This window comes from Bos javanicus, chromosome 3, assembly GCF_032452875.1.
Source record: "Bos javanicus breed banteng chromosome 3, ARS-OSU_banteng_1.0, whole genome shotgun sequence".
In the NCBI taxonomy this organism is placed as follows: domain Eukaryota; kingdom Metazoa; phylum Chordata; class Mammalia; order Artiodactyla; family Bovidae; genus Bos; species Bos javanicus.
In genome coordinates this window covers 45,847,332-45,874,142 of record NC_083870.1, presented here as the reverse complement: position 1 = coordinate 45,874,142, position 26,811 = coordinate 45,847,332, and the positions used below count along the sequence as shown (strand labels likewise).

The 26,811-nt window shown below is 35.1% G+C and overlaps 1 protein-coding gene and 1 pseudogene across 3 annotated transcripts in view; one reads left to right on the top strand and one right to left on the bottom strand.

Annotated features, from left to right (window-relative positions):
• DPYD (dihydropyrimidine dehydrogenase) overlaps positions 1 to 26,811 on the bottom strand; it is a 930,948-nt gene that overhangs the window by 821,077 nt on the left and 83,060 nt on the right. The window lies entirely within an intron of this gene.
• On the top strand, positions 670 to 26,740 carry LOC133245039 (small ribosomal subunit protein uS10-like; annotated as a pseudogene).

Below are 26,811 nucleotides of genomic sequence, written 5' to 3'. Positions count from 1 at the left end.
ACAAAAAAGCCTAAGACTTGGGTACTGAGTACAAACATCATGAAAAAATTAAAGGCCAAAATCAATGGAAAGACATCCTATGTTCATGGAGTAGAAGACTTACTATTGTTAAGGTGTACTACCCCCTAAATCACTCTAAAGATTTAACACAATTCCTATCAAAATCCCTGCTGACTTTTTTTTTGCAGACTTTAATAAGCTGATCCTAAAATTCCTATCAGAATATTAAGAACATAGAATAGATAAAATCTTCCTAAAAACAGAAGAGCAAAGTTGAAGGACTAATACTTTCTAATTTCAAAAATCACTATAAATCTACAATAATCAAGACATATATCCATACACACACACACACACACACACACACATACACACAAATGTTCATGCCAGCATTACTCACAACAGAAGACAAAAAGTAAAAAACTGCAAGTCAATAGAATGATAAATGGATAAAAAATATGGTATGCCAATATAATGATATTTCTATTCAGATGTAAAGTTCTGGTACATGATGACCTTTAATAACATTATGCTAAGTGAAAAGGCCAGACATAAAAGGCCACATTGCATCAATTCATTTATATAAAATGTCAGTACAGGAATATCCATAGAGACAGAAAGGAGATTAGTGGTTGCCAGTGGCTGCTGAGAGGGAAGGAATTTCTGCTAATGGTAACGAGGTTTCTTTTTGGCGACGTGAAAGTTCTGATATCAGTGACAATCAGTGAGCAACACTTTGAATATACTAAAAACCACCCATTTATATACACTTTAAGAGTGAACCTTATGGTATGTGCATACATCAGTAAAGCTGTTATTTTAAAAATAGGCAAGACTAATCAGTTGGAAAGCAGTGTATAGTGACTACAAGAGGCAGAAGAGTCTTCTAGGGCACTTCATTTTGTGAAAATTCATGGACCTGAATACCTAGGATCTGTTTACTTTTCCAAATGTGATACTGCAATAAGACACTTTTAAAAGATAGTTTGAATTCTGGTGAAGGAATCACAATGCAACAGTATTATCACTACTGTTTAAAAAAAAAGGCAGATAAGAAGTTCAAAGTATCTGACATAGTAAATGTTAGCTATCAGCTAATAATAGTGAAATAACATTTTATTATTTACTAAAATTCTGTAATAAAGATCAAATTTCTGTAACTTACCCTGATAAACTTTTGATACCTCCCTAACTAAATTACAGACTTTTTCTCTATACAGTGATAGTCTTAAAGAATGACACTTATTTGACTATAATTGCAAAGATAAATAACATAATTATTGAATTAGCTTGGCTTTGAAGAACACTCCCAGTACTCCTGAGATAAAATGTATAGTCTAGGCCTCTAAATTAGAAACCAGACTTTTCCAGTCTTTTGCCTAATACTGGATATCAGGGCAGAAAAGCAAGAGGGCGTGTAGAGTTCAAACTGTACAGATTATAGTGCCATTTCAAATATTCTATGGGAACAATAATATTTTTAAGGAGTTTTACATTTATAGGTGTGGTCAATGCAGGATTTTTATGACAGTGAAATATTGGGGAGGATTCTAAATTTTCAATAATGAAAAAATGGTTAAATAGAGCACTTTAAATTTAAAGGATATTATGCATTAATTATAAATGCTGTTTAGGTGGACATAGTCAATGTGTGATATTGAGTACCTTTTTTAAAAAGACACTATTGAATTGAACATGTTGTATGATACAATCACAATTATGGCCAACAAACAAGCAAAGCCAAAAAAGACTAGCAACGCAAGAATAACTCAGATTATCTCAAAATGTTAAATAAAAAAGGACATCTTTTTTACTTATAGTTTTCAATATTTCCCAAGGTTTTTGTTATATGTTTACATTTTTTTTTACTTCAAGATAAAAAAAATCAAGAGATTTTTTTAAAGTTTTTGAAGTATTTGTATATTCTATATTGAATGTGCTTTGTAAAATAGAATGCAACAAAATAATAGATAGCAACAAAAGAAATTTAAGACAGAAATATACTTTTCCAACATTTGTTTTTTATATTAAATATGACCTTGACAAAATAAGATTTCTGCCTCCTCTATTTGCCAATGAGTTCACGAAAGTTCTACTATTTCAAATTGTCCAAAAAAAAGCTTCCAATAAGTTTTATTTTTTAAATCTTGCACTCACAAAAGAGGTATAAGGATGTACACAAAGCAGTAAAAGAAAATAAAGTCATGTAATAAAATCAGTTACATATATTTTCTATATTTAACCTACTGTGTACAACTGCTACTCAAATAATACCACTTGAATGCTACTTAAGTGAATGCATAAAAAGACCCAAACATAATTACTAGTGATATAATATTTGCAGTGTACTTTTTGAAGTTTCATATATTCAGACTTAATAACAGATAACTAGTATCTATTCACAGAGAAGGCAATGGCACCCCACTCTAGTACTCTTGCCTGGGAAATCCCATGGACGGACGAGCCTGGTAGGCTGCAGTCCATGGGGTTGCTAAGAGCTGGACATGACTGAGCGACTTCACTTTCACTTTTTACTTTCCTGCATTGGAGAAGGAAATGGCAACCCACTCCAGTGTTCTTGCCTGGAGAATCCCAGGGACGGGGAGCCTGGTGGGCTGCCGTCTCTGGGGCCGCACAGAGTTGGACACAACTGAAGCGACTTAGCAGTAGCAGTATCTATTCATGATTCTAAACAGACTTCATGATACAACTTTTAGAGTTGCATAATATTCCACTGCATCCATGTGCTATTACTTATTTAGCTAATTCCTTTTTGGTTTGATTTGTTTCTTTCTAATGCTATTACAAACATAAAACAGGAATAGATGGATGAAAATGAAATACAAGCTTAAAAGTATTAAGAAAAACATAAATATTCATTAACTTGGATTATTCATTCCAAATAATTTCCCATCCAACTCAAACTGTTTTCATGTTAAATATATTCAAAATGTATGACTATGGTAAAGTTAATACTCAAACTCAGGATGACTGATTCTAAATCTCATTCTTGTTGTTTCCCAGTTCAACCACTGATGGAAAGCAATGTATGTTTTCTTGGTGGTCATATGATTATACTTATTTTTTGCTAGGTTTTCCATAATCCCAACACCATCAATTTAAATGAATCACTGCTAAGAGTCTCACATTTAAATCTTAAATTGAAAAAGGTTTCATAATCTCTTTCAATCAAACTTTACCAATTCAATATGGAAAACTGCATCCGTTGCTTCCTCACAGGTGGCTTATAAATCAGATGTGGAAATAGACACTTCTATTTAATTGTTATGGGCATATTTTTAATAAACCACCTACTTTGGATATATATATACATAAACACACACACATACATACAAATATGTTTGCTAAATGGAGTCATTTAACAGAAATAAATCTGTACTTTGACAAGGTATTTTTGTTTTGCATGGTTGGTTTTCAAGACTATCTTAGAAACTTTGATTTCACCAACAGGGATTAATGAAATCAAATAAAATTATATCTGAATCCTTTTATTTAAAAATAATTGTCTTCAGTTAGGTTACCGTCTTTAAGACATGCTATTTATAGGACATCTGAGATTTACTCATTAAATCTAATGGAAAAGCTAGAAAGTCTCACTACTGTAATTAAGAGAGAATTTTAAGATTTCAATATAGCCGTTTAAAGTAACTCCCTAGACCAGAGCAATAACGTCCAGGGCAAAACAAGTCATAGATAACAAATATTTTAAGGCAGCCTGCTACAACCATGTGACACAGCAGCTTAGAATCAAAAGCAAACACAGACATAGTTCACAAAAATCTCTTGCCACCTCGATATCCATTTCTCAGTCCCTTGGGAAAAACTGTACAATAAAATGTCAAAGATAAAAATAAAAAATAAAGCTCTTATCATTTCTCATAATTTATAAATCATTCCCAAACAGTAAATGTTAATCTGATCAATTTTTGGAAAAGGTCAATTCACAGTAAGATCTATGTATAGACAACTATTCAAAAACAGAATTCTTGCGGAAATTTTACTTTTTCAGATTTATATTTTTAAAAATTATATAGATGGCTTCAGAATCTCCAATGAGTCTAGATGTTAGTACAAAAAAAAGTCTTTGCCCCCTTTCTATGTGGTAAGTTGAGAGCATGAAGAAAAAATACTGTTTTGTCTGTTTTTCTTTTGCACCTGACATCCCTCATCACCTTCCTCCTCTTTGCAACCTTCACTGTAATTTTAAACTTTATTTTGGCCACCACTGCTGCAGAGAAACAAGTTTATGAAGGACATTTAAAAAGAAATTAATAAAATCACTAGATTTTGAGATCTTAAAGGCCTATTCCTAGCATAAACAATACAGTGGAAAAAGTACTTGACTGTTTAGTTTTTCCAGCCACAGAGATAGGAGATAACACTCTGCTGAAGACAGAGAGAGAAAATTGGACACAAAAGCCTAAAGTAGCACCACTGAGCTCACTGTGGCTCCAGGAATTGAGGACAGCCAAAGAACTCAGAGTTGACTGAGAGAGAAAGTGTTCCACAGCATCTGAAGGTATTTCTTCACTTTAATGATGAGAAGCCTCAAATTTAATGATTTTATCTGGAAGTGGCTAAAATGACAAATTTTGCCATGAAGTGCAATGAGAACCCAAAGTGAGTGACAAATACCAGAAATGCACTGTTTCAGAGTCCCTGAGTCTGTACAAAGCTTATTGTGCCCAATAGAAAAAAAAAAAAAAAGAGGAAACAAATGAATGCTGTAAACATTTAAACAGTCTAGTTGTTTCTTTCACCAAAAGTACCTCTAAGTCCTGAGGAAATCAAATCCAAGGTTTGTTTTTTGTTTTTGTTTTTTTTCAAGAACAACATATGAAAGTACAAAAGAAGAGATACAAGGGTTAAATCTAATTTAAACAAATGTCAGTCTTTTTCCAGAATCAAGTTAATATCTCAAGAAACTAACATCTTTATATATTCATCCTCTCCATAAGTAAATTAAGTATCAGAGCCATTAGATGAGGGGTAAAAACATTCACTATCATGTCCACTATCACTAACATTTTCATAAAATTAGGGATAACTGTAAGTAAAATGGAGCCAACATCCTCCTATCAAAATCTAGTCTCAGCCCAGTGAACACAAGTATGTACCTGAGAAAAATCACAAACTTATTTTTAAGTAACAAATAATATGTTGTTTACTCCAGGATAAAATCCTGTAACTCAGATCAGGACTTAAACCCCATAGTCTTTTAAATGAGATCACACACTTGGTCTCAAGATTTAATAAAACTCAGGTTCTTAATATCTCATTGCTGAAAGAATTCAGTGAAAGACAATGTGATACGTAAGAAGCAGATTTATTTAGAGAAAAATACACTCCACAGACAGTGTGGGCAATCTCAGAAGGCGAGAGGCCCCCCAAATATAGCATGGTTAGTTCTTATAGGCTTAATAATTTCATTAGCTAATGAGTGGGAGGATTATTCCAACCACTTTGAAGAAAGGGCAGGGATTTGCCAGAACTGAGCCTCTGCCCACTTTCTGACCTTTTTTGGCTGGTCTCAGAACAGTCATGGCATTGACAGATGTGTCATTTAGCATGGTAATGTATTACAATGAGCATATAATGAGGCTCAAGCTACACTGGAAGCCAAATCTCCACCATCTCGAACCTAGTTGGCTTTAACCAGTTTTTGTCATGTCCTATGGCTATGTCCGGAGAAGGCAATGGCACCCCACTCCAGTACTCTTGCCTGGAAAATCCCATGGACTGAGGAGCCTGCTGGGCTGCAGTCCATGGGGTCGCTAAGAGTCGGACACAACTGAGTGACTTCACTTTCACTCTTCACTTTCATGCATTGGAGAAGGAAATGGCAACCCACTCCAGTGTTCTTGCCTTGAGAATCCCAGGGACGGGGGAGCCTGATGGGCTGCCGTCTATGTGGTCGCGCAGAGTCAGACACAACTGAAGCGACTTAGCAGCATGGCTATGTCATTCTTTTAAATGTTGTACCCTGCCTGCTTCCGTCCTGTTTCAAGGGAATTTTATATATAAGTGTAGACTCAGACAGTAAAGCATCTGTCTACAATATGGGAGACCCGGGTTCAAGCCCTGGGTTGGGAAGATCCCCTGGAAAAGGAAATGGTAATCCACTCCAGTATTATTGCCTGGAAAATCCCATGGACAGAGGAGCCTGGTAGGCTACAGTCTATGGGGTCACAAAGAGTCAGACACGACTGAGCGACTTCACTTACCCCAGAACACAATTTCAGGCATAAGTAAGGCATAAGGGACTTCCCAGGATGTAAAAACTTTGAAACAGTACCTTTCCCATGGTTGATGACTGATATTTCCTATTTTTCAAGGGCCTCATAATTTCTTTTGACCAAGACAATTGCATAAGAAAGCTGCAACCATCACAGCAGAGGCAGGATGGACCATCAATTTTGTAGGAAATAAGGAAGGGAAAGGCAAAAGTATACTAAAAGGAAAAGAGGACACACAGAGAAAATGAACAAACTATTCTTCAGATTAGAAAGTACAAGAACAAGAAAAACCAGTGATTAGTAATAAAACATTGGGACAAAAAAACAGGCCTATTAGCCTAAACACCATTGGGCAAGTAAGTGGGAACACACAGGAAAAATGGAAGGACATGAAAGTATTGAATTTAGTGCTGACCAGACATCCCATTTGCTACAGTAGGCAAAGGTTATCTCTACTTAATTAGTAGGAAACTGGAAATCCATACCATCAACCAGGGTAAATGTTACAGTTTTTTGGCATATAAAGATATATTATAGTAAAGTAGCTAACATGAAGGGCTTGCTCTGTGTTATACACTTTTCTAGGAACTTTACCCTTTTAATCTGCACAAAAATCATTGAGCTGTATACTTTACAAATGAGGGAAAAGGTATAGGGAAATTAAGATAACTTGCCTAAGGTCATATAGCTAGTAAGTGATAAAACAGGGATTTGAACCCAGGGAGTCTATCCTCAAAGCTAGACTCAAATCCCTCAGACTGCTTCAAAAGAGTAAACTGAATAAAGTGAATATAATAAAGTTCTGAATAGGTCCTCCTCTAGTTTTCCATTGTTAAATTTAGATGCTGCACAGGATAGATAAGAGTTTACTAGTTAAGTGGGGCATAAGTCCATACACAATACTGACTGACTTCTTTCTAGATGTGCTATACTTTATAATGTAGGAAAAAAAGAGGAATCCAATATACACGTTTAGACCAAATTAATATCCATAAATATTGTGCATGCAACAGTCTGTATTTGGGTCTGTGACACCACTGTGACAAATATAATGAGCAATTAAATTCCCAAGTGCTCAGATTTTGGCAGCAATTAAAGTGGAAACTAGAAACTAAGCATCAAAAAGAACTGGTTCTGGTGGCCTCCTGCCAAATGAATCCCCACGGGTTGAGAGAAGGTCTAAAGTTTCAATTGTGATAAATTTTACAGTGTTTTATATCTCATCTGTTTTAAGGATTGTATAAAATATAACAAAACAAATGAGCAGAATATCAACAGCAACCTTGGGGCAAAGTAATACACAAGAATACCTCTCAATGCTGACAAATTTAAACAAGATCATTGAATTATCTTTACTTAAACTAAACCAAGCAATAATAAATTCAACCAAATATCTACTAAATCACATGCTGGATAGGACAGAAAAGAAGCAAAAAAGTTAGCAAATTACATTATTAAATAAAATAATTGATGGTATTACCATATAATTTAGTTTTTATAAGGACTACATTTCCTTTATGAAATAATCACAATAACCAGAACTAAATAAATTGGATCTAAAATGTATATATTAACCTAAATTTTTTAATTAGTTAATTAATTTTAATAAATGAGGAAACAGTTGTATATTGTTAAGGTCACAGAGAGTTAATGGCACAGCTACTAGAACTTTAGTGTCATACTTACTAAATAACAAAAGCTGAAATTAATCAATTAAATTTCAATTTAAAAAAAAGAAATTTGAAAATCTACTATTTTTTTAGGCATCATACTAAGCATCAGGGATATAAAGTTGAATAAGAAAAGACCCTCATATTGATCACAATCCAATGATAATGTACCGAAGGGAGAGGAATTAATTCTCCTAGAGTAGAGATGTCTAGGTTCATGACTTCTAAACATATCTCTGATTCAAACTTTTCCGGATTAAGAGGGCTAAGGAGGGGCAAGAGGAAAAGGTAGTAGACTTGGCCCTAGCCGCAGACCTTGGCATCACTGTCTACTGGTTATATGTCCTTAGGCAGGGCACTTAGTTTATCCTGAGCAAAATATACTTGAACCTTCTAGAGCTGTCAGCCTAATTAGATGAGGTAATGTATGTAAATCACTTAGTACACTGAACAAATAGAAGGTTTTCAAAAAACAGAGGAAGCGAAGGAAAAAAATAAAGAGGAGGAAGAGGAAGAGTATCTCTGAACCCCACCATAATACTAACGGATCAGATGCTATGGAGTGAGGTAGAAAAGGGTGTACTTCTCATGTTGTCCAAGTGATACTAATAAGTAATAAAGCAAAATAAATACAGTCTTTATGGGAAAACAAGACTTTTAACTTTTTGATCATAAGATCCTTATGAGAATATAATGAAAAATCAAGATCCTTTTCTCCTAAAAAAATGGTTGCTGTTTAGTCACTAAGTCATGTCTGACTCTTTTGCAACCCCATGAGACTGTAGCCTGCCAAGCTCCTCTATCCATGTGATTTCCCAGGCAAGAATACTGGAGCGGGTTGCCATTTCCTTTTCCAGGGGCTCTTTCCTGACCCAGGGATTGAAGCCAAGTCTCCTGCATTGGCAGGCGGACTCTTTACCACTGAGCCACCAGGGAAGTCCCTTAAAAACTTAAATATTCACAAAGCAGTCAATGCAGAAGATGTAAGAGAAATGGGTTCAATCCCTGGGTCAGGAAGTTCCCCTGTAGGGAGATATGGCAACTCACTCCAGTATTCTTGCCTGGAGAACATGGACAGAGGAGCCTGGCAGGCTACTGTTCATAGGGTTGCAAAGAGTCCAACACGACTGAAGCAACTTATAACTTATAGCAACCAGCACAATATGCTATATATACAATTTCAATAACCAATGGATCTCCTGAAGCCCATCTTTGGTCCTAAGTCTATGTGCACCAAATTTTAACATCAGGAAGAATGATTTTGCAAAGGACTTCAGTTCAGTTCAGTCGCTCAGTCGTGTCCGACTCTTTGCGACCCCATGAACTGCAGCACACCATGCCTCCCTGTCCATCACCAACTCCGGAGTCCACCCAAACCCATGTCCATTAAGTCGGTGATGCCATCCAACCATCTCATTCTCTGTCATCCCCTTCTCCTGCCCTCAATCTTTCCCAGCATCAGATCTTTTCAAATGAGTCAGCTCTTTGCTTCAGGTGGCCAAAGTATTGAAGTTTCAGCTTCAACATCAGTCTTTCCAGTGAACACCCAGGACTGATCTCCTTTAGGATGGACTGGTTGGATCTCCTTGCAGTCCAATCTAAGCAATGGACTTAGATGACTTAAAAATGAAAGCTACTATGTTGTCCAAGTAAACTGAGAAGCAAGAGGTCCAATAGCTGGCAAGTTTCTATTGTTTGATAATAATGCTCAGTTCAAGCATTCAAATTATTAATAAAAAATATGATGCAAAAGTCAATCTTGTTCCCAAGCTAATAATAAAAGCAAGTTATTCACTCATTCAAAGTTATTTATATTCTAATACATGCCAGATGTGTAATAGTCACTGGTCACTGAGGATACAAAGGCTTTTTAAAAAACAAAAACAAAAACCTCTTCATTTAAAAAAACACAGTATCAATCCAATAAGGAAACTGTTACCAGGCAAGTATGTCCCACATCCAGTGGAAGAATCCTTGCCATACATTAATCACATATTACTACAATCATTACAAATCTCAGATGACTGGAAGCCAGCAGGACACCATATTTTGAAGGACTCACAGGGGATTATTATCAATAAGGCCACAAGTTTTATGCAGGCAATTATAAATTTATATTTCAAAATCTGAACAAGTAAAACAGCATGCTCTAAGTTATACCACTACAACTCTAAGGCAATTTAACATTGATTAATTTAATTATTTTCTTTAGGCAGTAAGGTAAATAGGGAAAAGGTAATACCAATGCCTATGTTTTTCATGTAGTTAGAAATTCCTATGGTCTAAGTTTCTACAAAAAAATGAGTCAATTAGATGAGCTTACTCTTCCAGTAAAATGTTGCTTTAAATCTTGGCACTCATCAAAAAACCTCAAAACTAACCTCACTGAAGTTCTTTACAGGAGAAGTAAAAAAGTAATAACTATATTCAGATTTTTAAAATTCCAGATGAATATTCTAAAACCAATATATGATTTCCAGTTCTAATCAAGAGATTCATATTTCAATAGATAATTGCTTTTCCCTTTGGTACATCTTAACTAGTCTAATCCTTTCAGTGAACATTAAGACATAATCATATTTAGCTAATGTCATTTCACTAACGGTGGCCAGCTTACAATTGGGGCCTGTCGAGGAGAATTTCGTATGAGTAACAGTGAAGTGGAATATAATATAGTATGAGATGGAGGAGCTGTGGAAACAGGAAATCTGTTTTTAAGTTTCAGCTTTGCAAATACACTGTTTATATGTTCTTAGGAAAATGTTTAACATCTCAATCTGCAAATATTCCCTCATGAAACAAAGATATTAATGAAAGTGATAAAAGTAATGATAAATAATTTAAAGTGTTGTGAGGATAAATTAAATGAGATTATGTATGTGAAAAGATAAACAAGAAAGTACTGTTCAAATAGTGCTATACATTTTTAAATGGACAAACTAAATCTCATTTCCAGGCTCATACACTTAATCACAATGTGTTTTCGCCACATTTAAGATTTTAACTTTTATCCATGGTAAGAATTAAGTAATATTTTAGTACTTTCCCAAAGAAAGCAAAAGTTAAAAGAAAAACAGTTCTGCAAATCCTACATGCTAAGCATCAATTTCTGTATCTAAAGGAAGTCAACAAAATTCAAGATTGAGTCTTTACTTTTTAATCTTAATTTCTTATTCAAATTACCACACAGTTCTTTACATAACGTATGGTTACATTTTGAATGAATCTCACATGGTTTACAGGATAACCAAATAACAAAGAGCATCATTATTTCAACAAATATTGTGGAGTACCATGTGCCAGGCATTGCCAATCTCAAATTGCTGCTGCTAAGTTGCTAAGTCACTTCAGTCATGTCCAACTCTGTGCAACCCCATAGACAGCAGCCCACCAGGCTCCGCCGTCCCTGGGATTCTCCAGGCAAGAACACTGGAGTGGGTTGCCATTTCCTTCTCCAATGCATGAAAGTGAAAATTGAAAGTGAAGTTGCTCAGTCTCAAATTGCTATACAGACCTTAATATTTGCTTCTGGAAGCCACTGTTATTTACTTATTCACTTAATTGTGATCAGAGGAAGGCTTTCAAACAGCAGTTGAAATTCTGCAATCTGTCATTTCAACCAAGGATGTTTGCTCACCTTCAAGTTCTGTATGATAGGACCCATCTCATTTGCTACCAGGCTATATCATTTGCCAGTCAGTTTGCTCCAGTCACAGTGCCACCCTGCTGTTCCTTCTAGACAAAAGCACACTGTCTCCTCAGGTCCTTTGCACATGCTGTTCCCTCTGTCTGATATGTCCTGCCAAATATTCACAGAGTTTACACTTTCATCTCATTCAGGTCTCTATTTAAATGGCACTTCTTTAGAAACATCTTTCCTAACCATTGTCCCTAAAACTGAATCTCTCTCCACTTTCTCTGCCCCTTTCCCTACCTTCTATTCTTCTTCATGGCATTTATTATACCTAATATTATATTACATGTTACAGTATTTTTAAAAGACTGTATTCATAAAGGCAAGTGATTATTTTTTATTTATAAATATTTACTGTAGTTATGAAGGCAAGAGGCATGTTTTATTAATTTATTTACTACTGTATTTCCACATAGTAGTTAACCATTAAAGGCTTGTTGAGTGGATGGTCTAGGAACTTTCACATACATGAATCAGACACTGCTGCTGCTAAGTCGCTTCAGTCGTGTCCGACTCTGTGCAACCCCATAGACAGCAGCCCATCAGGCTCCCCCGTCCCTGGGATTCTCCAGGAAAGAACACTGGAGTGGGTTGCCATTTTCTTCTCCAATGCATGAAAGTGAAAAGTGAAAGTGAAGTCGCTGAGTCATGTCCGACTCTTAGCGACCCCATGGACTGCAGCCTACCAGGCTCCTCCGTCCATGGGATTTTCCAGGCAAGAGTACTGGAGTGGGGTGCCATTTCCTTCTCTGGAATCAGACACTAGTATAGTGAAAATGAGTATACTACCCAAAGCAATTTATAGATTCAACGCAATGCCTATCAAGCTACCAACGGTATTCTTCACAGAGCTAGAACAAATAATTTCACAATTTGTATGGAAATACAAAAAACCTCGAATAGCCAAAGCTATCTTGAGAAAGAAGAATGGAACTGGAGGAATCAACCTACCTGACTTCAGACTCTATTACAAAGCCACAGTTATCAAGACAGTATGGTACTGGCACAAAGACAGAAATATTGATCAATGAAACAAAATAGAAAGCCCAGAGATAAATCCACACACATATGGACACCTTATCTTTGACAAAGGAGGCAAGAATATACAATGGAGAAAAGACAATCTCTTTAACAAGTGGTGCTGGGAAAACTGGTCAACCACTAGTAAAAGAATGAAACTAGAACATTTTCTAACATCATACACAAAAATAAACTCAAAACGGATTAAAGATCTCAACGTAAGACCAGAAACTATAAAACTCCTAGAGGAGAACATAGGCAAAACACTCTCCGACATACATCACAGCAGGATCCTCTATGACCCACCTCCCAGAATATTGGAAATAAAAGCAAAAATAAACAAATGGGACCTAATTAACCTTAAAAGCTTCTGCACAACAAAGGAAACTATTAGCAAGGTGAAAAGACAGCCTTCAGAATGGGAGAAAATAATAGTAAATGAAGCAACTGACAAACAACTAATCTCAAAAATATACAAACAACTCCTACAGCTCAACTCCAGAAAAATAAATGACCCAATCAAAAAATGGGCCAAAGAACTAATAGACATTTCTCCAAAGAAGACATACAGATGGCTAACAAACACATGAAAAGATGCTCAACATCACTCATTATCAGAGAAATGCAAATCAAAACCACTATGAGGTACCATTTCACGCCAGCCAGAATGGCTGCGATCCATAAGTCTACAAGCAATAAATGCTGGAGAGGGTGTGGAAAAAGGGAACTCTCTTACTGTTGGTGGGAATGCAAACTAGTACAGCCACTATGGAGAACAGTGTGGAGATTCCTTAAAAAACTGGAAATAGAACTGCCTTATGATCCAGCAATCCCACTGCTGGGCATACACACTGAGGAAACCAGAAGGGAAAGAGACACGTGTACCCCAATGTTCATCGCAGCACTGTTTATAATAGCCAGGACATGGAAGCGACCTAGATGCCCATCAGCAGATGAATGGATAAGAAAGCAGTGGTACATATACACAATGGAGTATTACTCAGCCATTAAAAAGAATACATTTGAATCAGTTCTAATGAGATAGATGAAACTGGAACCTATTATACAGAGTGAAGTAAGCCAGAAAGAAAAACACAAATACAGTATACTAATGCATATATATGGAATTTAGAAAGATGGTAACAATAACCCTGTGTACGAGACAGCAAAAGAGACACCGATGTATAGATCAGTCTTATGGACTCTGTGGGAGAGGGAGAGGGTGGGGAGATTTGGGAGAATGGCATTGAAACATGTATAATATCATGTATGAAACGAGTCACCATTCCAGGTTTGATGCACGATACTGGATGCTTGGGGCTGGTGCACTGGGACGACCCAGAGGGAGGGTATGGGGAGGGAGGAGGGAGGAGGGTTCAGGATGGGGAACACAGGTATACCTGTGGCGGATTCATTTCTATATTTGGCAAAACTAGTACAATATTGTAAAGTTTAAAAATAAAATAAAATTTTAAAAAAGTGCTAAATGATGTCAGTGAAGGCAGGTAGCTATCTTTCTTCCAAGAGACTTTCCACTGTAGCCTTATCTTGACAAATACATCATGGTCCAAATTTGGTTATTCAGTCTTGGCAAACTAACTGTTAATTTTTTGTCAGTCCTGACAATGAGTTTGCCTTTCTTATTCTATCTCACATTAGCCAAGTTAATAGAAACAGAGATACAAAATTAGAGTGCAAATGCACTCATTTATTACATGAAACTGTTACATGAATGAGACTATTATGATAACATGAGGAGTGAAATTTAACTCTCAGGAAATTCAATATGGAACGGCATATAAAAATCAATGTTCGTTAGTGAGCACAGATTCTAATGAAAAGAAAGCAGACTTTAAAAAGTATTATTTATTTCAAAACAGATGGCACAGAGCATTCTTGCAGTCCACAAAGAGATCATACCAGTGATGTTATTTGACTTGAATAGACACTGCCATTGTTGAGCTTTGCAACGTATCTTATCCTATGATTGTACTATTGGACATTGAATTAGAGTTAACCCAAACAAGTCTGCATCTGCCAGATGAATCTTGGAATTCTGTAAGATAACTTTTTAATATACATGCTCCTAAGTCACAACAAAATGCTCTGTGTGGTACCAAAACATAAATCAAAAAGAAAACTTTTTGCAAGTCACTATAGTAAGAAAACAAGGACTTCTAATTAGGTGCATAATAACTTGCTATAGTATTGCGGTGGGGTGGTGGATGAGAAAGCAAAAAAAAAAAAGATGAGGAAAAAAACTGAAAGTACCAGAAACTGATGGTGTTTATAGAATCTGTCTGCTAAGAATAAGATAAATGGGGGAAAAGTTGAATTATAAATTATAATCTACATTTGTATCATTTTCTCAAAACACTACTTCAATCCTAGTTCATTTCCAGCACTCTCAGCCAGTTCAGACTTATGATACTTACTAAATAGCATGGCTATATAATTTTTTTTTTTTTTTTTTGATGAATAGCAAAAACTCCTTGGCCAAACTGACCTTCCTGTCTTCAGTGATACAGTGGAAGACAGAATGGTACAGAGGAGTAGAAGCTATGATTACCATATTTGTCTCCTAAACCTGAGTGTGTGCACTCATATTAAAAAACGTCTTTAGTACTGGAGTGCATGCAGACCACGGCTCACCATGAATTAGCTCCTTTTTGGCAGTTTCTTGCTGTGATCTTCAAATGAATGACAGAACTTTGTATACCTTCAAATACGCTTCTGGAGGATATTTTGAACCCTGATATGCTACATGAAGCCAACAGGAAAAACCTAATTCCAAGAAGATCAGAAATGTCCCAAAGTTCTGTAAGTGTTACATATTTATGAGTTAATTTTAATAAAAAGTATTTCTACCAAATGACAAAAATAAATTCATTTTCTTAATACTAATAAATTCATAGTACCCAGCATTTCATATACTAGTAAGTTCAGAGTGCCAAGCACTTCATATACTGACTGATTTGTTATCGAAGAGAAGGATAGCCTAAGGTCTCTGCATTAAAACAACCATCAACCACATGATCGAACAGCTATTTAACCTTTGTCATGTTGAAGCTTGAAAATACACTAACAGTTTTACTAACATTGGTATGCCTCCACTACAGTAAGTACCACCATTAGAAAGGCACGGACACACAGTTGTTCTATGCAGGATACTGTGTGTGCAAGCATGCTCAGTAGTGTCTAACTCTTCTTGATCCCATGGACTGTAGCCTACCAGGCTCCTCTGTCCATGGAATTTTCAAAGCAAAAATTCTAGAGTAGGTTGCCATTTCCTACTCCAGGGAATCTTCCCAACACAGGAATCAAACTCTCATCTCTTGTGTCTCCTGCATTGGCAGGCGGATTCTTTACCACTGAGCCAAAGGGAAGCCCATATACAATAATGGTTTATGGTTTAGTCACTAAGCTGTGTCCGACTGCCGCAACACCGTGGACTGGAGCCTGCCAGGTTCCTCTGTCCATGGGATTCTCCAGGCAAGAATACTGGAGTGGGTTGTCATTTCCTTTAGGGGTATACAGTAATAATCGGATTCAAAATTAAACATTTGATGTAATCTGGAGGCTTTAAAATTAAATAATCCCTTCTCCTTGTGAAGTTTATCTCTGAAGCAGTGAGTGATCTGTCTATGAACACAATAAAATAGGTGTATCTGGGTAGATGAGGAAAACTCTGAGGTCAGGGTTGATAGCACTGGGGGAGTGGATTAATTCCATTGTTACTACTCTGGCATCAGTGGTGATTTTCTACATCTCAAAGACAATTTTAGATAGTTAAGCTTTTCACATGGAGGATTATTTTTAGAAATAACATCTACTTTAAAGAATTGTAAATAATGTTCTCATTTACTGAAGCTAATATGCTTATTCATGCACTAATTAATTACATAGAAAACACATGATTCTCAGTATTTAGCATTTAGTCTTTAATATGTTTAATTTGGTCAAAATCTATAGACATCTATAAAAATCTACAGACCATATGGTTGTGTAAGGCAATGCATGATGTATTATAACAGTACCATATGGAGAATTCAAAATGTAAAGTTAGACATCAGGTAAACTCAAGAGATGTAAACATACTCTTTTCTCCAGTGCTGACAAGGACCAGTTACTTTAAAATTCTATTAACAAATAATTAAAATCTGCCTATGTATCATTTTAAACTATCTCAATTCTCTTGTTTGGAATAAAACCCCTGAGGTCAGAGCAAAATAAGTCAATTTAAACAGGAAGGAGAAATTTCAGTAGATGGAAGTGCTAGAACTGAACAATCTTCAGTGCATCAAAAATTTTAAATGAACATTACAAAAAAATATTCAATACAATTCTACATAAGTCTCCATAAACAGTACCTAAATTGATAAACTGAGTTTTGCTTATAAAAATATATAGCTAAGATTTCTCTATGAACACAAAATGCTGGTGCTAGATAGATATCAAACAAACAAAAGACCCTAAGACAGTATTTCTAATCATGTATCCTTAAAAGCACATGTGCATCTTAAATATGTAAGAAAGATTAATAGAATCATTTAAGTTCTTGCGTTAAGTTAAAATTCAGAAAAGCAATCATTTTTAAGTCACAAAGATAAAACGTTCTAACATCCTTTTGGTTTTGAAGAAATAAAGGCTTTTACTTGACAGTTACTTACATAAATTTGTATCAAAAAGAGAAGTTGGCAGAGACTTTTAAATTCAGAACAATTGTCTATTAGTCTGTTTTTAATAATTTTTCGTTGGCATGTAATCCTCTTTAATTAGATTCCACTCTCTGTTGTTTCAAGACTCCATAAACTGGTGTCTTATATACCAGCTGCTAAAGCAGGAGTTACTGTCTAAATGATATTCACAATGAGTATTTAGAAGGTTTACAATTATACCCTTGCTAATAAATTGTGCTATTTTCCCCAACAATTTTAAGTGCTAATCTTCAGAAGGCATTTTAAAATTAGCTAAAATTCTGTCAAGAGATTTACAAAAATTGTTAGCATGAAGATAATTATGTCACAGTCCTTGGACTCCATCTCTGATTGTGTGCATAAATCAGAAAATGTCAGCTGTGTTTTCCCTTAATAATTATCCTTGCAGCAATATATTATAGTCTAAATTCCTATTATAATCTTTGTTTCTGGTTTCTAAAACATCAGACAATTATTTCAAAAGTTTGGAACTGATTAAATAATTTATATTCCCCAGAAAATAAGTGATTACCGGTCCTAAAATTTTAAGTATCAGTAATAAGTAGATCAATATGGAAAGCATAAATTCAGTGCTCATGAACATTCCATCCTCAGGAACTAAGCACTTGAATTTGATAACAGTTTTTTTTTTTAAATACCGATTAGTTAAAATTCTAACACAGCAGGTAACAGGCACATAGAGGTATAGAGTGGAATTGAAATTCTAAGACATATATCCTTTTTTATTTCAACACCAGAGACATATGAAAGACAGTAATTGTGTATCTCAAATATGTATCAAGTTTCTATCATCTGTTAATAAATGATTTTTCTATTTTTTTGTAAAAAATATAACCTTCATTTCAGAAGGTATAAAATGAAAAATAAATTCTCTCCTTTTCTTCCAGTAATTATAAATTACATGTGTTTTAATTTTTTTATAAAACAAATGGGACTAAAAGATGAAGTTTTGATATAAGCCTAGCTAGTAACCATAATAGAAACCAAAGTCTTAGATAGTTATCATTACACTTAATTAATAGCTAATACCAGAGAGTAGTTTTAGTGCATTTCTCACCATATCAAGCATTTCAGAATTAGAAACATAAAAATTAAAATTCTCTGAATACGTCAATGCTATAACTTACCAAAATGACTGGATGTAATAGTAGTTAAAGGCATGCGGCTGAAAGTTGTGAGTATTCAAAGACCACTGAAAAAGGGATATCTTTTCCTGGAACATAAATTATATGAATGATATCTTGGGAAAATGTTTGGAAATTCTGCCAGTCACTAGAACCAATAGTGTCACATTTTCCATTTTATTCAATACTATGTCCTTTCCCTGAAATCTCAGAATGCAAAAAAAATGTTAAGTAATTGGTAAATAATGGGGGTTGAGTATTATTACTGAATTTAAATTTATAAACCCTGCAGCCACATCAGATTAACAGGACCACTGCTAGCCCAAAGAATGTAGGAGCTTGAACCAGTGATTTCAGCAGATTCGCATGATGCAATTTCCTAAAAAGTAAATTTATAACTTTAGATACCAGGCTTTTTTCTTCATCAATAAAACCAACCAACAGACAAAATTATTTCTCACAAAATACATCAACATATTCCTTAAAAATATTTAGTAATACACATTATTGAGATAGAGAAAAGGAGGAGGGCAGGAAGAGAAGGGGGCGACAGAAGATGGTTGGGTGTCATCATCAACTCAATGGACATGAGTTTGAGCAAACTCCTGGGAATAATGAGGGACAGGGAAGCCTGATGTAGGGTAGTCCATGGACTCGGAAAGAGTTCAACACGACTGAGTTAATGAACAACAACAAATATCATGCCTCAGTCCTTTCTCAATATGCTGCTAAGTCCCTTCAGTCGTGTCCGACTCTGTGCGACCCCATAGACGGCAGCATCTATTGTAATTCTCTGTACTAGCCATTTAAGCACAATTACTATCTTTCTATAGAGTTTTTCATACTCACAGAAACATATACTTGATGCTGTAGTTTGTGTGTGTGTGTGTGTGTGTGGAGAGTATTTCTCAACGGAGGCCACTTTTTTAAAAAGTCAGCAATTTTTTTTTTCACATAACATGAATATGTAGATCTCCTACCAGATCAATAAACATGTTTCTAAAATTCCAAAAACTACATCAAATTTTCATAATTTTAATAATTTTATTAATGAGAGAAATGCAGTTTTATCCTAGCATCTTATTGCTACAAATGTATACCACTGTAAAAGAGTGATGATGATAATTATTCTTGTTGTGGGATAAATGTCTTCATAATGGAAATGTTAGGACTTATTTGCATTTTAATATACATAACTAGATTTTTCACCAAAAGTTTGTACCAATTCACAACTCACTGGCAGTATATAAAAGTGTTTAGTTACCTAAAACTTTGTTAATGCTGGATACTATTAATCTCATATATGTTTGCCAACTAAGACTGGAAATCATTTCACATTTACTTGACACTTAATGAGTTTAAGCATCTTTTTATGTGTCTACTTGTTGTTTATATTTTCTTTTGTAGATATTACCTATTCACATCCTTTGATGTTTTTCTTAATTGCTTATGTTATAAACATATACCCAGATAATTGCTTATCTTTGGCTTGTTTAGGATACATTTTTCCACACAATCATTCTCTGTTATTTGTTGCTTGTTTTTAAAGTATATTAAAAATAATGACAAAAAATGACAAAATCTATAAGATTTTAAGCTAAAATGGATTTTTAGGGAAAATTTTATAGCATTAAAGAAATAACATAGGAAACAATCATAAACATTGATAATTGTAAAGTTTTTAGAAAAATTCATAACAGAGAAAAAGAAAAGAGAATCCCTCCCCACTTGTCTGATGAAATGGGTACATTTTTGAAGCCCAACACTGCAATAGGCTTGTTATTTATGTTTAAACCATAACATTTATATATTCAAATAACATCTGAATAACTAGTTGAGAACAGAGATTAACCAAATACTGTATTTTTCTTGAATGAAAGCATGAACATCACTAATTTCCTTATTTTTCCATGTTTACCACTTCACCCTTTTATTTATGATGATGTGTTCATTTTCCAAACATTAAAGATAAAATAATCAGTTAAGAAAATTTCAGTTGACTATTTGAATTTTCTCCTTTTATTTTTTTATTATTTTAAAATATTGTATTAATTAGAAAAAATAAATGGAGTTGTGTGTACAATGTTGCCAAATCCATGAAAGGTAAAAAGATTCATATGCATCTGGGCTATGCCACTTTGAATGTTCCAGGAGTTATAGCCTCATTCTCAATTTTTACTTCATCTCCAAAAATTTGCTTTTTTTTCTTAACTGGCTTAAGCATAAAACAGTTATTAATAGCTTTAGTTATTTAAAAGTTTGAAGGAGTAATAGCATATTTTTTGATAAATTTTAATGAAATAGATAAGAATGTGTATAGCTGGCTTTCTCTGGTGAGACAAGTGTTGGTTCAAAAATTTTTCTTCATGAAGAAAAAATGCTACCCTATCAGAGGTTAAAAACTGAAATAAAGTAAATCCACTTGAAGTCACTGCTCACTCTAACATGGAGATTTGCAAATTTGGCTTATTTAAACATTTTTACAAGTTTGGGCATGATTCATTTAAAAAATTATAAGGAAAACAATATATATTTATGGTACATAACCAAAGTACTGCAATGAAAATGAAATTTGAAAACTGAATGAAGAGTGTTGATTATGTAGATTGCAAGGCTCAGATAATTTACATGTGATGAAAATTACAGTATCAGTTTTCAAATTAATGGCATTATCAATCATCACATTTCCCTGAATCAGTCCTTTTATGAGATTATCACAGAGACAAGAGAAGATGGACCAAAAGATTAGTGACCCTTTTATCCCTTTCATCTCATCACAAGCCACAAGTGGCTTAACTTGTCATCAGAAAATACACTTATCAAAATTTCCATCAGCACAGTCTGAAAATATTGCACTGCAAGGCTCTTTGACTTGATTCTGGATCTCTCTTATTAGTGATTATCTGGATGTACCTAGCAAGAAATGAAGAAAAGAAAGTGATGGCATCTCTCCCCTACATAACTGTGTGAAATTGCCAATGCTGAGAAGGCTAAAAAAGAATAATAACCACACTGCTGAAATTAATGTGTGATATAAGTACTTCTTAATTACACTAACTTCCCAACACTGATAGGATCACTGAAACAGCATTCTACTGGTTACCCAAAAGGAATAGCTGGGAAAAATACATATATATATTGTTCCTTGGAACGAGCAATTCAAATATTTTAATGTCAAAATGAACAAATCTTAGAGCAACCTGACATACTATATATTTTACTTTTTATTTCTTTGCTGTTACTTTTATTAAAACTAGAATGTAATTTCCACAAGAGAAAGAATTTTCCTATATTTTGTTCTCTGCTATGTTCACAGGGCATTAAACAGTACCTCACCATAACAGGCACTCAATGAATGAATAAAAATCACATTATATGTAGAATTTTAGATTTGCATAATATTAAAATTAAACAAAAGAAAGACTTCATAGATATTTTTCCTGGGCTAAAGGGCCAGACCTTCTCTACTATGCAGTAGCTCCTTTGATAAGCACTACATTATTGATACAGTTCTTAAAAACTGGGAAAGATGATAAGCATATCTTAATTTCATTTTTAATGACTATTAGTAATACACAATATAATGTATTATTTAAATTATTATAAAGTAATATTTCTCTTATTGCAGGCTTCCCTGGTGGCTCAGATAGTAAAGAATCTGCCTGCAATGAGGGAGACCTGGGTTTGATCCCTGGGTTGGGAAGATCCCCTGGAGAAGGGCATGGCAATCCACTCCAGTATTCTTGCCTGGGGAATCTCCAGGGACAGAGGAGCCTGGTGGGCTACAGTCCGTGGGGTTACAAAGAGTCAGAAATAACTGAGTAACTAACTATTAGTCTGAGGGACTAATATTTCTATTAAGCATATTTAATATTTAAACTTGATAAACTGAGTAGCTTGCCAGTAGCTCATGTCATCCTTGTTAGAATAATTAAGTACTGGCTGCTATTAGGCAGCTGCATGGCACAGGAACAACAGAGAGGAGAGAGGAGATACCCCACTTCCAAGGTCAGGAGCAGCAGCCTAGAGGAAATACCCCATGTCCACGGTCAGGAGCAGCAGCTGCACTGTGCTGGAGCAGCCATGAAGAGATACCCAACGTCCAAGGTAAGAGAAACTCTAGTAAGACAGTAGGCGCAGAAAAAGGGCATAAGAGGGCAGCTCAATGGACATGAGTTTGGGTGAACTCTGGGAGTTGGTGATGGACAGGGAGACCTGGCATGCTGCAGTTCATGTGGTCGCAGAGTCGGACACAACTGAGCTGAACTGAACTAAAATAATAGAATAACAAGTATAATAAAATTGTCAGTGATGATGTTAAAATTGCAAAAAATGAAAAAATTACTTAGAGCTTAATTCTCAAATGGACATTTATTATACTGCAACTCAAATGATTTCCTCTCTCACTATTATTTATTTCTATTAGAAGACATCTATATATTTAAATTGTCAAATTATCTTAATTCTTCACTTAAGCATTATACACATATTACATACATACACTTATACATATCCTACAATTCATATAGGAAAATACTTGGTGTAATTCTCCACTAAATGATACCATTAACACCCTTTACTGATTTTACGGAATTATTATTATCATAATTATCATGATGGTGGTTAGTACTGTCTTAAGTAGTTTATATGTTACTAGTTCTACAAAGATCTGCCCAATATTCTGTTAATATTCATTGACAGACTGGTGCTGAAACCACTGAAATGGAGAGGTCTTTGAAAATGCAATGTTTGATGAATTGAAACTACTATTGGTAGTTATAAAGAAAAAATCTATATTGTTTAAAAGATTTCCCAAAAAAAAACAAAACTCACAACCTCTCAAGGAATTAAAATCTTCACTCTTAGGATATTCTTTAGTTCTAATCTGAAGCCCTTATAGTTCCCATCCTCTTGTTCTGTCCTCAATGGAAATGTTCAATAAATATTTGTTAAACTCTATCCTCTTGTTCTGCACTCACTAAGATGGAAAACAGTTAGTCATCTTTCTTTTGTAAGAACCCTTCATGCTCAAAGACTGTTATTAACTCCCTACTCTTACAGTCTCAAGTTTGAACAATCCAATTCCTTAGCCTTGCTTCATCATTCTGATTTGTTTTCAACTCTCAATTTATACACGTGCTTATCTCAGGAATCCACTTCAGTTCTCAACTTTCCTTCTTAGCAGTGGGGCTCAAAACTGGACAACCTGTTCTATGCATTTAACCAATTTTGAACATAATCAACAAAATATTGCTTTAGAGCTTCTTACTATAGCAATAACTCCCTCTCAAACAGGCTGCTCTAGATGCTCTTAGGAACTAAAATGATACTTTGACCCACTAGAACTTACAGACTTAGTGGCAGAAGCTGTTTTCCCTCATAGTAAGTAATATGTTTTCCTTCAGTATATTCAGTATATACAATTCTGTAGAGTTGTATCATAATTTTCCTCAGCACAAGCTGATTACATGTAAACTAAATACAATTTTAAGACAACAAAACAAAGTAAAAAGTGACACTCATGTGCCATTACACAGTAGATTTGAATAATTCCATCCTCTTCCCCAAATTCATTACTCATGGAAATTTCTGACAATCCCCAGTGAACAATACATCTGCTGCATGAGAACTTTTATTTCCTCAGCTAAGTGGGAACTGGAAACTTGATTTTTTAAACACTTACAATAGCATATAATCAGGCTTACCTTGCTTAGTTTATTAATTAGATTAAATTATATCCACATTTCTCTCCTTCAAAAGTCAAATGTCCACTACTGAGTGAGCAATACTCTGAAACAGACACTTCATAGCATTTGCATACATACATCATTTATATGTATTTTATTGGGATAGATTTATTAGAAATAAATTGATAATATTTTTAGAGTTTATCCTATATGTTCTAGCTCTCTGGCTTTGTAAAAATTACATTTTAATACAGAGCAAAATTAAATAAATATATACTCAAAATATCTATTTAAAATATGGTAAATTACATACTTCAAATGTCAACACTTAATACTGTTAGCCTTATATACTGTTAAACGCTTTAGGGAAAGACACAATGGTAATGTGATAGCGAGGGAAATGTGGACCTAGAAAAAACAGAATAGCCAGGGATAGCCTAATTTCTAAGGTCATGATACAGGAAAAAGGAATTGCAAAAATTCTGAGATGGCTATGAACTTGACTGCTGCTGCTAAGTCACTTCAGTCGTGTCCGACTCTGTGCGACCCCACAGACAGCAGCCCACCAGGCTCCCCCGTCCCTGGGATTCTCCAGGCAAGAACACTGGAGTGGGTTGCCATTTCCTTCTCCAATGCATGAAAGTGAAAAGGGAAAGGGAAGTCGCTCAGTCGTGTCCGACTCTTCGAGACCCCATGGATTGCAGCCTACCAGGCTCCTCCATCCATGGAATTTTTCCAGGCAAGAGTACTGGAGTGGGTTGCCATTGCCTTCTCCTATGAACTTGACTAACTCCAAGTAAAAGAAAGTGTTCTTTTAAGTTTGATATTGTGCTTAACGGTAGAGGTTACAACAGGGGAGGTGGACAGGGCTCAGATCATAAAGAATCTTGCTAAACTATGGTAAGGAGTTTGTAATTTACTGGAATTACAACATGAACACGGGGAAACACTTAATCCAGCATCACTGTTTCAAAAGCATAAGAAAATCATCATATAATACTTTGTCATCCTTAATTATTTTTGTTTACTAATTTTTTTAACTTCTTAAAATATCAGTTCATCTTGTGCTTCTAGAATATACATATTCATCAGGAAATACAGATTTCTAAAATACTGCACAAGAGATAAATGACCTTTTAGCTTGTAAAATTAAATAAGATGAATAAATAGGGAGGAATCAATGAATATCCTAGTCACTTTTAGTTAGTCACTCTCAGATCTAACTTGCACCACTCATATATCACTAAGAGATATCACTAATAAGAATCTTATTAATAGAAATTCAGAACTGGGCTAATTCATACAACCAAAATGGTGGAGTACAAGGTAGTGCACTCATATTCTCCTGTGAGAACACCAAAATCACAACTAGTTGCTGAAGAAACACCTACAGGAGGACCTTGGAACCTATCAACAAAAGATACTCCACATACAAAAACAAAGAAGAAGCCCCAATGAAATGATACAAGGAGCACAATCAAGTTAAAATAAAATCCCATACCCACCAGGGGGACAACCTACAAACTGGAGAACAATAATACCAAAGAATTTCTCTCACTATTGTAAGGTTCTAGGCCCCAAAACAATAGAATGGGAAATACTAGAGATCTCTTCAGGAAAACTAGAGATACCAAGGGAACATTTCATGCAAAGATGGGCACAATAAAGGACAGAAATGGTATGCACCTAACAGAAGCAGAAGATAATAAGAAGAAGTCACAAGGATACACAGAAGAACTATACAAAAAGACCTTAATGATGCAGGTAACTATGATGCTGTGATCACTCAACTAGAGCCAGATGTCCTGGAGTCTGAAGTCAAATGGGCCTTAGGAGGCATCATTATGAGCAAAGCTAGAGGAGGTGATGGAATTCCAGTTGAGCTATTTCAAATCCAAAAAGATGAGGCTGTGAAAGTGCTGCACTCAATATACCTAATTACATATACTCAATAGATTGCTATGAGTGTAATTATATATATCTAATTACATATACTTTAGAATTTTTAAGACAGTCCTTCAGATCCTGTAAATGTGAATTTTGATGTAATAACTGCTAATAAAAGTATATTGAAACAGTAAAAAAAAAAAATTGCTCTTGGAGGAGGACGTTGTTGCCGCTGCTCCAAGTTCCCTGAGGCCCACTCCTGCTCCTGATTCACTGCTGTTCGCTCTCGTGGAGGAACAAGCCAGTCAGGAAGCTGCACTGCAGCCACTGCCTTTAAAGACACTGGCAAGATTCCCATGGAGCCAGCGTGGCCATTCACCAGATTAGGATCACCCTCACCGGCCGCAACGTGAAGTCTCTGGAGAAGGTGTGTGCTGACCTGATCAGAGGCGCAAAGGAAATGAATCTCATAGTGAAAGGACAAGTTTGGATGCCTACCAAGACTTTGAGAATAACTACAAGGAAAACTCCTGTGGTGAAGGTTCTAAGACTTGGGCTCCATTCCAAATGAAGATCCACAAGTGATTCATTGACCTGCACAGCCCTTCTGAAACTGTCAAGAAGATCACTTCCTTCAGTATTGACCAGGAGTCAAGGTGGAAGTCACCATTGCCGATGTCTAAATCAAACTTTTTAATAAATTGATAATCAGTTGTTAAAAAAAATTACGTAAAAGCACACTGAATAGGAAATC